This window comes from Oryctolagus cuniculus, chromosome 9, assembly GCF_964237555.1.
Source record: "Oryctolagus cuniculus chromosome 9, mOryCun1.1, whole genome shotgun sequence".
In the NCBI taxonomy this organism is placed as follows: Eukaryota; Metazoa; Chordata; class Mammalia; order Lagomorpha; family Leporidae; genus Oryctolagus; species Oryctolagus cuniculus.
The window spans coordinates 121,751,130-121,766,438 of record NC_091440.1 but is presented as its reverse complement, the minus strand read 5'-3'; the positions used below and the strand labels follow the sequence as shown (position 1 = coordinate 121,766,438).

General features: G+C 41.0%; 1 protein-coding gene across 13 annotated transcripts in view; it reads left to right on the top strand.

The window, feature by feature from the left end:
* The window catches only part of SOX5 (SRY-box transcription factor 5), a 1,100,902-nt gene that overhangs the window by 101,574 nt on the left and 984,019 nt on the right, over positions 1-15,309 (top strand). Inside the window, exon 2 of one of the 13 annotated variants that reach the window (XM_070049493.1) lies at positions 2,189-2,336. The exons of the other annotated variants lie outside the window; for them this stretch is intronic. The gene's annotated coding sequence lies outside the window, so the exon portion shown is untranslated. The remainder of the gene's footprint in view (positions 1-2,188; positions 2,337-15,309) is intronic. 13 annotated transcript variants of the gene reach the window in all.

Genomic DNA, 15,309 nt, shown 5'->3' with positions numbered 1-15,309 from the left:
GGTCACGTTCTGGTGCCTCCTAGGCTCATTAGCAGGAAGCTGAATTGGAAGTGCGGAGTAGCTGGAACTGGAACCTGGCACGCTAATATGGTGGCTTAACCCTTTGTACCACAGTCTCCACCCCTTGGTGCACATTTAAAATGGGATGTATGGGGCTGGTGCTGTGCCATAGAAGCTTAAGCCTATGCCTACATTACTGGCATCCTATATGGGCACTGTCTTGACTCCTGGCTGCTTTACTTCCAATCCAGCTCCTTGCTAATGTGCCTGGGAAAGCAGCAGAGAATGACTCAAGTCCTTGGGCCCCTGCATCCATGTGGGAGGCCTTGATGAAGCCAGGCTTTGGCCTGGCACAGACCCAGCTGCTGTGGCCATCTAGGGAGAGAACCAGCGGAATTAAGATCTTTCTCTCTCTCTTTCTGCCTTTCAAATAAATAAATCTTTAAAAAAAAAAATGGGTTGCATTTTCTTTTGGCACGGAGGAAACCCCCGACTCTTGAATACCCTTGGGCAAAAGCTCTGTCTGATAGTGCATCAGGTGATGTAGAGAGCTTTACTAGTTCTAGATTTCTTATACTTGATCCTTAAAGGTTTGATTTAAAAAGTGTCATGTAGGGACACTCACTATATATGTTTTGAGAAGCATCATGTGTAATTGGGCTGTCAGCTAGGATGGGAGCTTGTCCTTGGTGGGTGGATTGTTTGCCTGCTGTTTGGTGTAGTAAGAAAGTATTTCGTGCCTAATGTTGGGTTTTAGAAATCTCTGACTATATTGGACAACAAGGACTACTTCTACTTTGTGCCAAACAATACTTCTTTATGGCTATCCAAACTTCTGGTGGAAACCAACCAGTATACCAGAATGTTCTACAAACTTGTGCCTATGCAAGGATTCTTGCAAGAGCAAGATAACTTCCTTTTCATTAGTTTTGTTTAAACCTTTATTAATTTTTTTTTGTGAGAGGCAGGGAGAGAGTGAGAGTGAGAGCAAGAGTGTGAGAGAGAGAAAGAAATGTCCCACATGTCCCAAATGCCCACAATGGGACCTACAACCAGGGTCGTGAACCAAGAATGCGGCTGAAGCTGAAACTGAGAATGGAGCCGGAAGTAAACCCAGGCGCTCTGATACAAGATATGGGAGTCCCAACCCGGGTCTTAAATGCTATGTGAAAATGCTCACCTCAAGATAATTTGTTATTAGTCACAAATTCGAGAGGGAAGAGTAGTTTCAAAATGCTCATTGAGGGGGCTGGCGCTGTGGTGCAGTGGGTTAATACCCTGGCCTGAAGCGCTGGCATCCCATATGGGCACCGGTTCGAGACCCAGCTGCTCCTCTTCCTGTCCAGCTCTCTGCTCTGGCCTGGGAAAGCAGTGGAAGATGGCCCAAGTCCTTGGGCCCCTGCACCCACGTGGGAGACCAAGAAGAGGCTCCTGGCTCCTGGCTTCAGATTAGCGCAGCTCTGGCCGTTGCGGCCATCTGGGGAGTGAACCATCGGATGGAAGACCTCTCTCTCTCTCTGCTTCTCCTCTCTCTGTGTAGCTCTGACTTTCAAATAAATAAATAAATCTTTAAAAAAAAATGCTCATTGAAAGGATTGTAGAGTAACCAGAGCTCTCACATGCTTCCTGCCTTCTTTGTTCCTTTCTGAAGTGTGAAAAAGGTATGAGTGAGAAAAACTCTAAGGCTTAAAAAGCAGCCTGTGCCTGCAGTGTGGTATAATTAGACTGGTATTGTTAACGTAAATGTAATCATAGTATCATCTTGTTATTAGTGTTGGCAAGAAATCATGTAAGGGGATGATCTTGTCTTGTGTCTTCAGTGGTTTTAGAGAGCAGAGGCTCTGGTGAAAGCCCTCTGAGCTCCTGCTGGGTGGGATGGTGGCCCAGGAATGATTCACAGTCAACATTTACCTGTTTCTAGCAGAATGTTGAGGGCTCTTTGCCAAATTGATCTGTATCTTAAATTCATTTGGCTCCCAGGTCATAGTATTTCAACTTATGGGTGAATTGTTTGCCTGAGTTTTCCTTTACTTCTTTGACTATGTAACAGACAGCAAGAGAAGATAGAAGATTTGTTGTCTGCTTATGTCCAGAGCCCCTGAGTCTTCTCACCACTCACTCCACCTGCCTCAGTTTCTCATTTGACCATGAGCAGGAACCAAGTCTGTTTTTTCTATTTTGTTCTTAGCATCTGAAACAGAACCTGGCCTACTTGAGGTGCTGGATGAAATGATCATTTGAATGAATGAGTGAATCTCTAAAACTGGAATGTAATACACTTATAGTTGAGATGATAAAATGGCATGTAAAGGTACTTGGAACAGTCACTGCCTATAGTAAGTATCCAATGAGTATCGCCTGTTATTACTACTTGGAGACTAAACATGGTAACCTGTAGGAGAATGCTGGAGTTAGAGTTGATGTTTAATTCTTGCTCAGTCTTTTGTTAGTTGTGTGACTTTGGGTCAGTTGTTCAGCTGATAGGAACTTCAGTTTCGCATCCAACAGAGAAACATAACGATAGCCCCTACCTCACAGGGTTGGTGAGCACCATCACCATCACATTGTCACCCCCACTGTATTGTCATCTCTTCAGCAACAGGGTTGTCAGTGGAGCTCCATAACCAGAATTCCTAACCCACCAGAAAGTCAGGAAAGAGATGTTTTCCACATATACCTCATTGCACTGTTCATGTCAGTGGGGTCTCTTTTGAAAGTATCTTATTATTAGTTCTTGTTACAAACTGTGGGACTCCGGCAAAGGAGTTAAACTCTCTGCACCTCAGTATCCTCATCTGTAAAGCAGGATTGATGATCATTCTGTCTCAGAGGGTTCTTGTGAATGCATGTCTAATGAATCAGAGTTACTACAGAAAGTTCTCAAAAAAACAGACTTTTACTAGAAATAATGGTGATAAACAAACAAACAAACAAAAAAAACTCAAGTTCCACATTTGAAAACACTGAGTGTCCATGCCTATATGTTCTCAAACATGTGTAGCATGTCAGTAACATACTTAGGTGTGTCTTTGCAAGTACTGATTTTCCATCATTTCCCAGGGTACAGATTCCAAATTTCATGTGAGTAAAGTTCACAATATAAACAATATTTCTGAAGCCTTAATTAATTCATGACTGCTAAGTAGACAGCCCCTCTTTGTGACCCTACTGCTAACATTAGGAAATTTTGAATTTGTTGTTAAAGTTACATCTCATTTAAAAAAGCCAGTAAGCATGGAGGCACATTTAAAGAGAAGTAGTCATTTTCAGTGGATTGAATGAGGAGAAAAAGGTTTGTGTTTCTGGTCATGTAAGGACAAAAATAGCTGAAGAGTATAGATTTCAGTGTTCCAAAATAAAAAATTACGTCTGACCAGGATTGGAAGCTTCAGATCAAAAGGGCAATTTTAGAAAATTGTGGTGAGTGAATGAGAGCACTAGTTTATTGAAGAAATCAATTTGCTATCTTAACCAATGGCACCAGTGCCATCCCTATAATCTCTGAAAATAGATAGGCACTTCGCGGTTCACCAATCCGTAGATCACATCTGCTTCCTTACACCTGGCAAGCTCACACCCATTTCAAATAAGATAGTATCGCAGGAGCTTTGTGGGTTTATGAAGCCACAAGTTTATTAGTTAGATAAAATCTCTAAGCCTTTAGAAGTTGAGAACTGTGCTGTCAAGCTGTATTTCAGTTATAATGGCAATTTCCAAAGTAAATATGACACAGTAACTTTTAAATCTTGTCATTCTGTTTCCTTGATAGTGTGTGATTTGTGATCATCTGCGGCAGGCCTTCCTGTCTTTGTTTTCAAATTCAGCTGCAGATAGACAGTAGCAATTGAAATACTGACATTTAGAATCTGGAGCTGGTAAAATACTGTGAGTTGCCCCAAATGCTTCTTTGCATAAAGGTAGCTCCAAATTTTAAAGGGGAAAAGCAAATATGGCTTTAAATGTATAAAGCAGTGGTCAGAGAAGGAAGGCAGCCTTGGGGGATGAGGAGTTGTATTCAGCACACAGTTCTGTCTCATTTAAACGATCACAGAGGTCTAATGCAGCAAAACCTCATCAGAATTCAATATTCAAGGCCTAAATAAAACTATTTTCTTCTCTCCTCTTGGCATTTGACTCCTTAAGAATAGAAGTAAATCCTAAGGAAATAGCCTGATATCAAGCAATGATTTTGGAAAAGCAATTTGCAGGGTGGCCATTTGGTTATTATATATAGATTTTTATCATATTTCATATATAGAATTGCTCAGTGAGAACTAATTTTCACTAGAAACTATTATATAGAGTTAGGAGAACTGAAGTTTTTTCAGTTGATCCCTGGTTTACCATATTAACAAACCATACAAATGTGTATTTAGTTGTATTCATTATATTACAAAAATGGTTCTGTTTGAAGAATAGCAGTCCATGTATTCAGCAGATTGGCAAGAAGGTAACATCCTGTATGTTGTTGGGCACTTTAGAGGCTCCTGTGTGCAGGTTATCTCATTGCATCCACAGATAATGCTATGGGGTCAGAAGGGACAGAACCGGCTTCCTTTTGCAGCCAAGAGTTTTGGCAAAGGAGAGGTGAACCAGGTACCCCAAAATGCCTGAGCTTAGAGACTCCAGGACCAGAGACTATGCCATCCCATTAAACTGAGGTAAAATTTTATGGGGATGATCACATGAAACAAAATTGCTTTGTGGTTATTATAAACCTCAAAACCTTGTGCTACGAGAGAGAAAGATGTCTCAAAGAACAACAGGCCCCTATTTGGGTTGGTTATCACTGGGAATTTAAGTGCTCATTGAAGGTTAGGTCCTGTTATTATTACCAATGATTTTGAAAAGTTAGTACTCCCAACACCCAAGCTGGTGTAAATTTGTGCTACTGGAAAAGAGATGATCATTTATGATAAAATTATGGTTAAAGAAAAACTATTATTAACTTAGGGTGATAGTATTGTTGCTGTTTTCACCACCACCAGAAGGCAGAAATTTCTTGTTAGACATCAGCTCATTAATGTGTATTGCTGTTTGAACAGGGGTGGAATATGATGATGCATGGTTTTATGCACTTAAGCAGTGCTGTCACCTCCTATCAAATTTCCTGTCTCCCATTTCTCTTACCTAAGGCATAAATCTGTGGATATCTTTCATATTGTACAGTGACAACATCACTAGCAGAGTCCAAATTCAGTGTATTCCAAATAACAATCCTAGTGGCCACTTTGTAACTTAATTAAATGACCAGTTCAGAGCATATCAGATAGTCTAAAGAATCCTACTACAAAATAGTGTTTTTTGGTGTACAGCCCCTATGACAAATTCAGTACGCTTCACTTGGTAAACCTGATATCTAGACATTTATCCCATTTCTTCCTTCTGTAAATGTCTTGGCATTTAGTAGGGGGCGCCCAGATCTCAGGCCACACCTGTAAATACCTCAGAGTGCTTGCTGTCTGAGGAGAGAAGGACTCTGATGCGTATTCAGTGACAGAGGAAGTGCACTTGGTGATACATCAGCTTATTCTGTCCAACAAATTACGGCCCACAGTTTGTCCGAGTCACTTTGGACTGCCCGTGTGGCATAGGAAAGTATCATGGAAAACACAGGGATGAGTTCGGCTTCTGGAAGAGTCAATGTGGAGGTAACCCCCAGGAGAGAGTGCTGACCACTGCTGCTCTCTTGCCGTTACTGTTACAGTGCTGCGTTCTCACAACCCTACCATCCATGTGCTCTTAACACGTCCTCAGGAAGAGGGGGAAGTGCTCTGAGAAAACGCGGTGCTCAGATGTGACCCCTTAAAATTCTTCCTCGTCGTGTGGAAATGCTTTTTCAGGGACCAGAGAGATTTCTGAACAGAGTAAGTCTAAGTGGAAACAATGGCGGAAAACATTGCGGTTTGAACCTAATCCAGTTAACTGGGTCGGTCTTTAAGTTGCCCACTTACTTAGAGTTCTTCATTTCAGGAGTCAGGAGCCTGTCTGTCGTCGAGTCGTGGTCAGATTAACTGTGCTGTTCTGCTTCCTCGCTGGCTGAAGTCCTTTTTGTGGTAGCTTCTAGTGTAAGCTTTTAGAGAGCTACAAAGTACAGTGACAGACACTATCATATTCAATTGGACATGCTTTCTGCAGATTTGTTAAGGATTTACTCTACACGTTTGTAGCATTTAGTTGCCATGGAGATGACCTCAGTGGTAAGAGGAACAGCCTTTAGGTTGGACCTCAGATTTTGCTTTCATTTCCATTTAATTTGATTTGACTGCAAAATGTCACTTCCATTGCATTGATTAAGCTTCCTTGCTGCCACCAGCCCTGTTAGAAAGGTCAAAGGGCAGGCCAGCTGCTGTCATTTTACACCCCTACCCTTTTCTGATATCAATACAGATAGGCTTCTGAGATGAGAAACTCCTTCACTACGTCGATGCAGAGTTTTCTCTTGCTCACTTCACAAAATATAATAAAAGTAAAATTATGTTCTGAAATCTTTGTTCACCAGATCCACTCTACATAACCTCCGTTTTTTTCCTAGCTTCAGCTCCATGCTCTTGTAACGTATGATATATAATGGATGAAAGCGGAAAATTATGAGCATGTCTTAATGTTTCCCTTGAAGACTGTTTTCTTGGATAAACTCAGCAGTTGGCTACTGTCTAGAAACAGTTCTTTTATAGTTCAAATGAATTAGAAATAAATTACATGATGAAATTCTACAAATAAGTAACTCCTGCTCATTTAATCCAGGTACTTTGGGAGTACAATGGTGCAATGGACAGAGTTTTTCTGTGACACCTTGTACTGTTCCTGTTTGCTTCTTTCTTCATTCCTTTCCTGATTCAGTACCTCCAGAAATGTGGAACTCATCTATCTCCCCGTTTAGGTTACATTTTCTTTCGGATACATTAATTCAGCACTAGGATTTGAGAAGATAAAAATCATAACTTCTTAGGAGTGTGGTACTTACACAAGGACACTTCCCAAAGTTCCTGGAAAATGAGTTCAAGAAAATACTGTGCATGGATTTCAGAATTATTTTGCACCAAATGAACAAATTCTAATTCCATTTGCCATGAACATTTGGAGGTACCCTGTATTTAACTGAAGAAGAAAAAACATTTTTTAAAATAGTTTACTTATTTTCATTTACTTGAAAGGCAAAGAGAGAGAGATTATCTATAATCTCTATATGATTATCTATGAGTATTTTATTTTTCAAAGACTTACTCATTCAAATACAGATTGAGAGAGAGAGAGAGAGAGAGAGAGGCTGTCCATCCTCTGGTTCATTCCCTAAATGCTTACAGCAGCCAGGGCTAGGCCAGGCTGAAGCCAGCAACCTGGAATTCCATCTTGGTCTCCCCCATGGATGGCAGGGGCTCATGCAGGTGAGTCATCCTCTGCTGCCTCCCATGATGTATTTCCTAGAAGCTGGATTGGAAGCAGAGTAGCCAGGACTCAAACTGACACTCTGACACGGGACGTGGGCATCCCAGGTGGTGGCTGAAGCCACTGCACCACAGCATCCACCCTGAGAGGACACTGTTCAACACAGGAAACTTTGCAAATGGGAGAGGCGATTTGACAGGAAGCTTTCCAGACACACTTCAAATCACAGCACCTGGATTTTAGCCCTGTTGTGAATGCTTGCCTCTGGTGCAGTGTTTTCTGTTGCTGTAACAAATTACTGGAGACTTGGTAACTTATAGGAAAAGAAGTTTATTCTGGTGTATGTTCCTAAAGCTGGGAAGTCCAAGCGAGGGCCTCTTGCAGCTTAAGCTAATGGCGAAAGCAGAAGGGCAAATGGGTGGGTGCAAGAGAAACAGTATGAGTGGCCTGCTTTCTAACAGTGTGCTCTGTGGTCATTGATCCAGTTCCATGAGAAATGTATTCATCCTTTAATGACCTGATTGTCTGTTACGAGGTCTCACCACCTCTCACTAATGTTTACAAGGGAACAAGCCTGAACATGGGTTTTTGATGGGGACAAACCATAGCATGTGTGTTTAGGAGGGAACCTTGCTAGGTTTCCTGGAATGTACCATGGTTTGGAAAGACCACCCAGCCATTCAGTGGAACACACACAAGAGACCTGCAGATTTGTGGCTAGAAACATACAAGGCACTCTAGATGCATCAGCACTTTGGGGCTAATAACCTTGAGTGGGGAACAGTAACTTAATGTCTCTGTAAGAAAAGTTGCTTTATGGACTAAGATTTGTATCAGTGGAGAAAAGAAAGCAATCATTGCTATTTGGACATTGGTTTCTTGGCTTTTAAGGTTTGGGCTTGGATCAGGTGTGCCATCTTTTGGGTGTTGATACCAGTATTCCTCGCCGTGTTTGTTGAGTAGTTCATTTCTTTTTTAACAATTTTTTTTTTTTTTTAATTAAGATTTATTTGAAAGGCAAAGTGACATAGAAAAAGGGAGAGACAGAAAGATCATCCATTTACGGGGTCACTGCGCAAATGGGCACAATAGCCAGGGCTGCGCTGAAACCAGGAGCCGTGGACTCCATCTGGGTCTCTTATGCGGGAGGTACATTAGCAGGAAGCTAGATTGGCAGTGGAGGAGCTGGGACTCCAACCAGCGCTCCCATTTGTGATTCCAGTGTGCATGCTACACCAGAACAACAGCCCCTGAGTAGTTCGGATCATAGGCTGAACCATTTCTTTAGGTTTCTGCCGTAGTTACTGTGGCTCACTAGACAAGTTTTGCTATGTTGGGATATTCTGGAATTGCAGTTAGTAACACGAAGGCGAAAGTCATCAGTGTGGCTCCCTTCAGTTGTTATCGCTATATATTGCAGTCCTGTTTGGCAGACTGCCCTGTGCATATGAATCACCTGGATTTGTTAAGAGGCTGATTCTGATTCAGAAGGTCTGGGATGTGGCCTGAGCTTCTGTGTCTCTCCCAAGTACCCAGAGGACTATTTGTTGAGAGACTTAGGGCAGGTTCTCAATCTTGGCGGCCCGTTGCAATCCCCTGCTGTCTCTCTGGGTACCTTCCTGTCCGCAGAGATTTGTATTTAACTGAGAGGGAATGTGGCTGAGGTTTAGGACTTCTTAGAAGCAGATGATGTTCTTTTGTGTTAAGCTCGGGTTGACCATGACTCATTAGAGGCTCAATCATGAAGATGAGGAATAATATCCACAGTTGATAAAGTTATTGATAATGTTTTCAAAACTGTTCAAGTTATTTAAAAAATTATTTATTTGAAAGGCAGTGTTGAAAGAGACAGAAAGAGAGAGAGAGAGAGAGAGAGAGAGAGAGATATCTTCCATCTTCCATCTGCTAGTTTACCCCCTAAATGGCTGCAATGGCTGGAGCACAGCCAGTCCAAAATCAGGAGCCATAAGCTTCTTCTGAGTCTTCCCAGTGGGTGCAGGGGCCAAGCACTTGGGCCAATTCCTGCTGCTTTCTCAATTGCATTACAGGGAGCAGGATAAGAATTGGAGCAGCCAGGACTCAAACCAGCATTGATACAGGATGCGGGCACTGCATGTGGAGGCAGAAGCTGCTCCATAGGACAAAACCCTGGTTTTGTCTTTTCAGTGTTGTTTTGGAAGCTGGCTTAAAAGTAGTCATTGTCCTCAAGTGTTCTCTAAAACTGAAAAAGAAATCATCCAAATTCATTATTGGTTGGTACTCTGTAGTGAAACCTTGTTGAGTTCTCTGAGATTGAGTTCCTGAGCACTATTTTGTGAATTATTTTTTCTGAATACTTTTTCAAATATTTTATCCACCTTTTGGTGGACAGGAAGGACAAAGAACAGCAACCAGAGGGTTTCTGACTTTCACTTCAAGTTCACTGATTTCTTTTTTCTTTTTCTTTTTTCTTTTTTTTTTTTTTTTGACATGCAGAGTTAGACAGTGAGAACGTTCCCTGATTTCTTTTTTTTTTAACACTTAAGAATAACTGTGTATTAATTACAGAATTAAACCAGTCATATTAAGTAGAACAGATAAAAAAAACTACTAAGAGGGATAATGTATTAAGTTGTTCATTAACAGTCAGGGCTATGCTGATCAAGTCACCGTTTCCCATAGTGTCCATTTCACTTCAACAGGTTTCCTTTTTGGTGTTCAGTCAGTTGTCACCGATCAGAGGTTCCCTGATTTCTATAGCTCCTTCACGTTGCTCTCCATTGAGTGGCTTCTAATGTCCTGGGGTCATGCCTAGGTCACATGTGGTCCCTACTGTGGAACAGGGCCCACAGAAGCCCTTCAGTAGTGAGTTGCTGAGTAAGTCACTCTGATGCATCTTTAGTTGTGGCTGAAGTGAATAAGAAATCAATTTAACTGTGTCTTTAGTAACTATTATGTGATGGCTAGATATCCTTAATTTGACAATGGTTCATTGAAAACAAGAGGGAGTTTACTATTGTTAACAACTTTATAACAAAAGTGACTATAGATAGATTATTAGTCAGTACTTCAAGTTTCTGTGGTATCATGGTATCCAGAAAATAAAATGAACTTTAAGGTATTAGCAGGGAGCTGGGTTGGAAGTGGAATAGCGCCCACATGGGAAACCGGTGTCACAGGGAGCGGCCTTTACCCGCTGTGCCACAATGTCAGCCCCCAACTTCTTTATTTTTATTTTCTTCTGCCATAATTCTGCAGTTTTTAGTAAGCCAAATATGTATATTGAGACCAATTTATCATTCGACTCATTAATTGCAAATATTAGCTCACAAATGAACATTTAACGATTTCATCTTCAGCAATGTCTTCTTTTAAGGATAATTTAGAACAGCTTGCCAGATTAACAAATGAAAAACACAGACTCTGTGGCGCCATCCAGACCTGCTGAATCAGAATCTGCATTTTAACAAGATACCCAGGTGATTCATATACACAATAAAAATATTGCATGGGACAGACTTATACTAAAACAGAATTGTTTATCTGATTCAAATTTACTTGGGTGTCTTGTAATTTATCATGCAGCCCTATTTAGGAAGGAATTGATTTCAATGTAGAATAAAAATAGAAAATAGTATTCTGAGTTTGGAGAGCACTTTCAACATCTTACCTTTCCTTTCACCTCATCCTTCTGGGTCTGAAACGCTTCCTGGTTGTTAAGCCTAACTTAAAAGGAAAGCAGCTGACAGCCCTCAACGTGTAATGTTGTGGATGGGAAGTAAATAAGACATAATTATTTTGTGTATTTACACAAGAATGGGAGATGGTGATATCACTTTTATGACAATAATCAACTTATATTAAAATCATTTTACTTTTTTCTAAGTTTGTTTATTTAAAAACTGTCAAATATTTAAAAATCTTTTATTTGTGGAATTATGAACCTGCCTTATTCGTAACGACTGGTGCTCTTAAAACTACACATGTCAGAATTTCCCTGAACGAAAATTATCCAAAGGCTTATCTGACTTTGAAAGCCCAGTCCCACAAGGCTAAAAATGTTATGTCTATATACTCAAATCAGAAATGCTAATCTTTTTAAAAAATTACTTAGATTAACTAAAATGTCAAAGTAGCATTGGTAAATGTGACCTCCATTGTTGTAAAGTCATAGTTAACTCTGCCTCCTGTTGGCTAGTCTTCTACGAATTGCAGATACCTAAAACAAACAACCCAGAAAACCCAAACAGACAAAATGAAACCCCAGGTTTTAAACGTTTAGTCACAAAAATCAATTTTCAAGGTAAGGTAAAAAATACACCATTGACATTAGCAGATTTTCTTTTCAACCATCTTTGCTTTTGGAGCGTTCGTCACACATCTGGCACTCTATTAAGCAGACAGCATTCATATGCTTGTAGTGACTACAGTGTTTTGCACTTGAAAATGTAGTGTTGAGAACTCTATTTGGAATGTGTTGTTGTATATAAGATCAGGCTTTAATAGTGTTATATTTCAATCTATAAATAACTTTTGCTTCCTGATGTTAAAACAATGTATGGCATTTGGCAAAAAATAAACTGCCAAATAATTTTTTAAGTGCCTGGTTAAGGGACGCCATTGTAAATTTTTTATACTGGCGAAACCACTGTAAGATTGGGTTTTTAGGTTATCTATTCCTTCACAGTAAATTATTTATTTTGGCACTATGAAATCATAAATGCTAATCACAGTCTGAAAACTGTGGCATTGTTGATTTTTATATAGAGTGAGCCAGGTTAACAGGTATTATGTCGTGAAGCAGTTTAATTAGTGAGATGCAGGAAGGTAGCCGATAATGAAGCTCTCACATAGCAGGCAAGAGGAAGCCAGAGTGCACAGATAGGTTTCTTGGTAGCCTCAGCGAGGCATTGAGGGGGAACAGACACATCAGGGGCTTTATAGTCAGAGCCCGTGGACTTACCCCAGCCTCAGTTCTCTGATTTCTTAAACGAGAATAGGAATTTTCACTCTACTGAGTTGTTGTGAAGATGAAATAAGACAGCATATAAAGATCCTGGCATGAGATCAATAGAAAAAAAGTTAGTTCTCATCTCAAACACCCCAAGCTCCTAAATCTCCCCATTCTCTTTCTTCAGTAGAGTTTCCAGGAACATAGTGTGGCATATAGAATGCTGAAGACGGATAAACTGTTAGGTGTCGCTTTACCAGACTTAAGGTCAAATGTCATTTTGTTTAAGGCGGCATTTAGTTAAGTTCATTTCTGATAAAGAGCTCTCTGCTGTAAAAGCAGAGATTGAGGGTCTGGTCCAGGGACGGAGGAGACAGGTATTTGATTCAGAGGTCGCTGTTTTCATTGTTCTTGGCTGAGATGTCTTTCCACAAAAGAAGAGAAGTTGAGTGGTAGCATTGCTCAGTTGCCTTCCAGCTGCTGTTTGGAGATTGGGAAGGTTCTCAGGATTAACTCCTGCTGGGGGCAGGCAGGCCTAGCCCCTCCCCAGCACCACGCAGAGGGAGGAGTTGGGCTCAGGTGCTTCATATAGCTCAGCTCAGGAAGCCTTTTGGCGAGTCGTGGGGGCTGCATGGCTGGTCAGAGGCCAGGGGGCTGTGCCTTTCTTCCCCCAAATCTTTGGTGGCACAGGAGTTTAGTGCTGCCAGTTGCGGAAGAGGAGCATAATGGCGTCCAGGGCAGTTCCTTTTTCTGTTGGGGGCAGTTCTGGGAGGAGTCACTTGGAGGTCTCCTCATTCCTCCGGGCAGTGAGAACCTGCGCCTCGGGCGTGGGGAGGGCTTGCACCCTCTGCTGCTCAAAGTACGTGAGTCTCCGTCTTCGCTGGGTGCTGCTACTGCCAGATACGTTTTTGGGAAATACTGAGCTTCAGAATTTCAGGGAGTACTTGGGCTTGTGTCGCTTGGAGTGTAGGCTGCACTAACGTGTTTTTTGAAGTGCAATCCATCAAAATTCTAAGTTTTGTGTGAATTGTTTGCAGAACTAGGACAAAGGACAGGCTTTGGGGCCGTTTCTGAAGCCTCTGCTTTAGATACGTTTCCAAGACATGGCCTTCAGTTTCATGTACAGTGAAGACCAAAACAAAAAGTGCTCAAGTACTGTATGAAACATAAAACATTGTGCAGGCCACTGAGAAAACTGGCCTTCTTTGGGACTTTCAGCCTAGGTTCTGTTTAGCTTTCATTTCACTTGTGAATAGCGGAATAACTGCAGTGTTAATAGCGGCCACCCATCTTTCATTAGTGGATCATCTTTCAGGTTGTAGGATGAGGAGTTTCTCATGTGCTGTGGATTAGCCTCCTGGGGAGGGATCGTGAGGTGTAGATACTTTGTTAGCTGAAGCAGATGGGCTAGATGGAGACCATCAAAAACATAAAGCCAACTTCAGTGTCAAGTGCAGTTCAGCATTTTCAGATACCAGTGCATTCTTGCAGTGGTCATATTTGGTGGGATAAATGAAGTGTGAGCTTCTGTGCTCCCTTAGTTGGCCTGAAAATGGAATGTCAAACAGCATATAATCATCTTCCTTGTTTTGTTTGGTTTTGTTTTTGAAAGAGGGTGAGAGAAAGTGTTTTCTATTTATGGCAGATTTTAGATGTCTTAATATTGTTTCCTGTCTAATTTGGCACAAAGTGATAATAGAGTTCCTGTCAAATTAGAGGCTGCAGACTTTTAACCTATGTCGTAAAAAAATTGGTTATTATCATAAACATAATTCAAATAAAAATTGGGTTGTAATATCCTTATGTTGAAGGGTGCATTCCAAGCATATGATTTTGCTCATTATAAATGTTAAAAATTCAGAATGACAGTACTTTGGAGAAGACATTTTTAAAAACCTAGAAGGTTTAGTTTAAGTCTTTCACCTTGGAGGTTTATTTTTGCCCCCAAACATGGAGAGGTGATGCAGTGTAAATTCTTGGAGGAAAGATTAGAATGAAAGTGACTCTCACAAAGACTAGTGCATCTCTGCATGAGGAAACACTGTAGCCTGCTACATGTATGTCTCTGGGAGAGAGACTGAAATGTATAGTATCAAGAGGGAGGGGTAAAAGTGAGATAAGAAAGAAGTAGAAATTTAACATTGTGTCCAGGCTCAGGGGAAGAAGTATGAGCAGGTAATCCTTGTGATCTTGAATGAACCGGTAGTTGAGGTTTATTTTTTAATCGTTTGAGAGCTTGAGATTGCTAAACGTGAAAATAAGGCTTGTTGCAGTTTTAGAATTTTTCAGTCCTTTATTGAAACTCATGACAATTTTGATGGTCTCTTCATTAGATTTTCTAAAGACCTGTAAGACAGAAGGCACTTTTTCAGTAGCTGAGATGTAATGCACAGAATATCCAAGGAGGTAGATTTTTGGTGTGAAAGGATATTTTCTCAGGTAAATAGAACAAGAGAATGAATGAGAAAGCAATGAGCATAACTCCAGAGGAGTCCTCTGTAACGTCGCTTTTAGCAGTAACATCAAATTGGGTCACAGATAATGAGATGAATTTGTGTACCCTATGGTTTCATTTGGAGAAATGTAATGTGGCAACTCTGTTTGCTCTTGGATATCTGAGCTATACAAGAAAATCGGAACACTAGGTTTTCAAAAATCCAAGAGCTATTATGTCATGTTGAATTGGAGAGATGGAGACGCCGATGGAATTTCTGCACCTGAAGCCACTCTTAAGAAAGCGTGCCTTGGTCCAGTGAGGACAGGCACAGGAAACTGGCTCATGTGTGCCATCTAATCGGCTACCAAGTTGTTTGCCTTAATTGGCCATCTTGTCCACTTACCAGAAGTTGGCTTCGACTCCTGGCCACTGAAGGTAGGAGTGATTGGATTGTGTGAGTATACTCTGGAATACACCTCCAAGAAAATAGTTTGTATCCTTTTTCTTAGAAAAAATAATTGATAGTGCTTGCATGTACGTATTATAAAGGCAT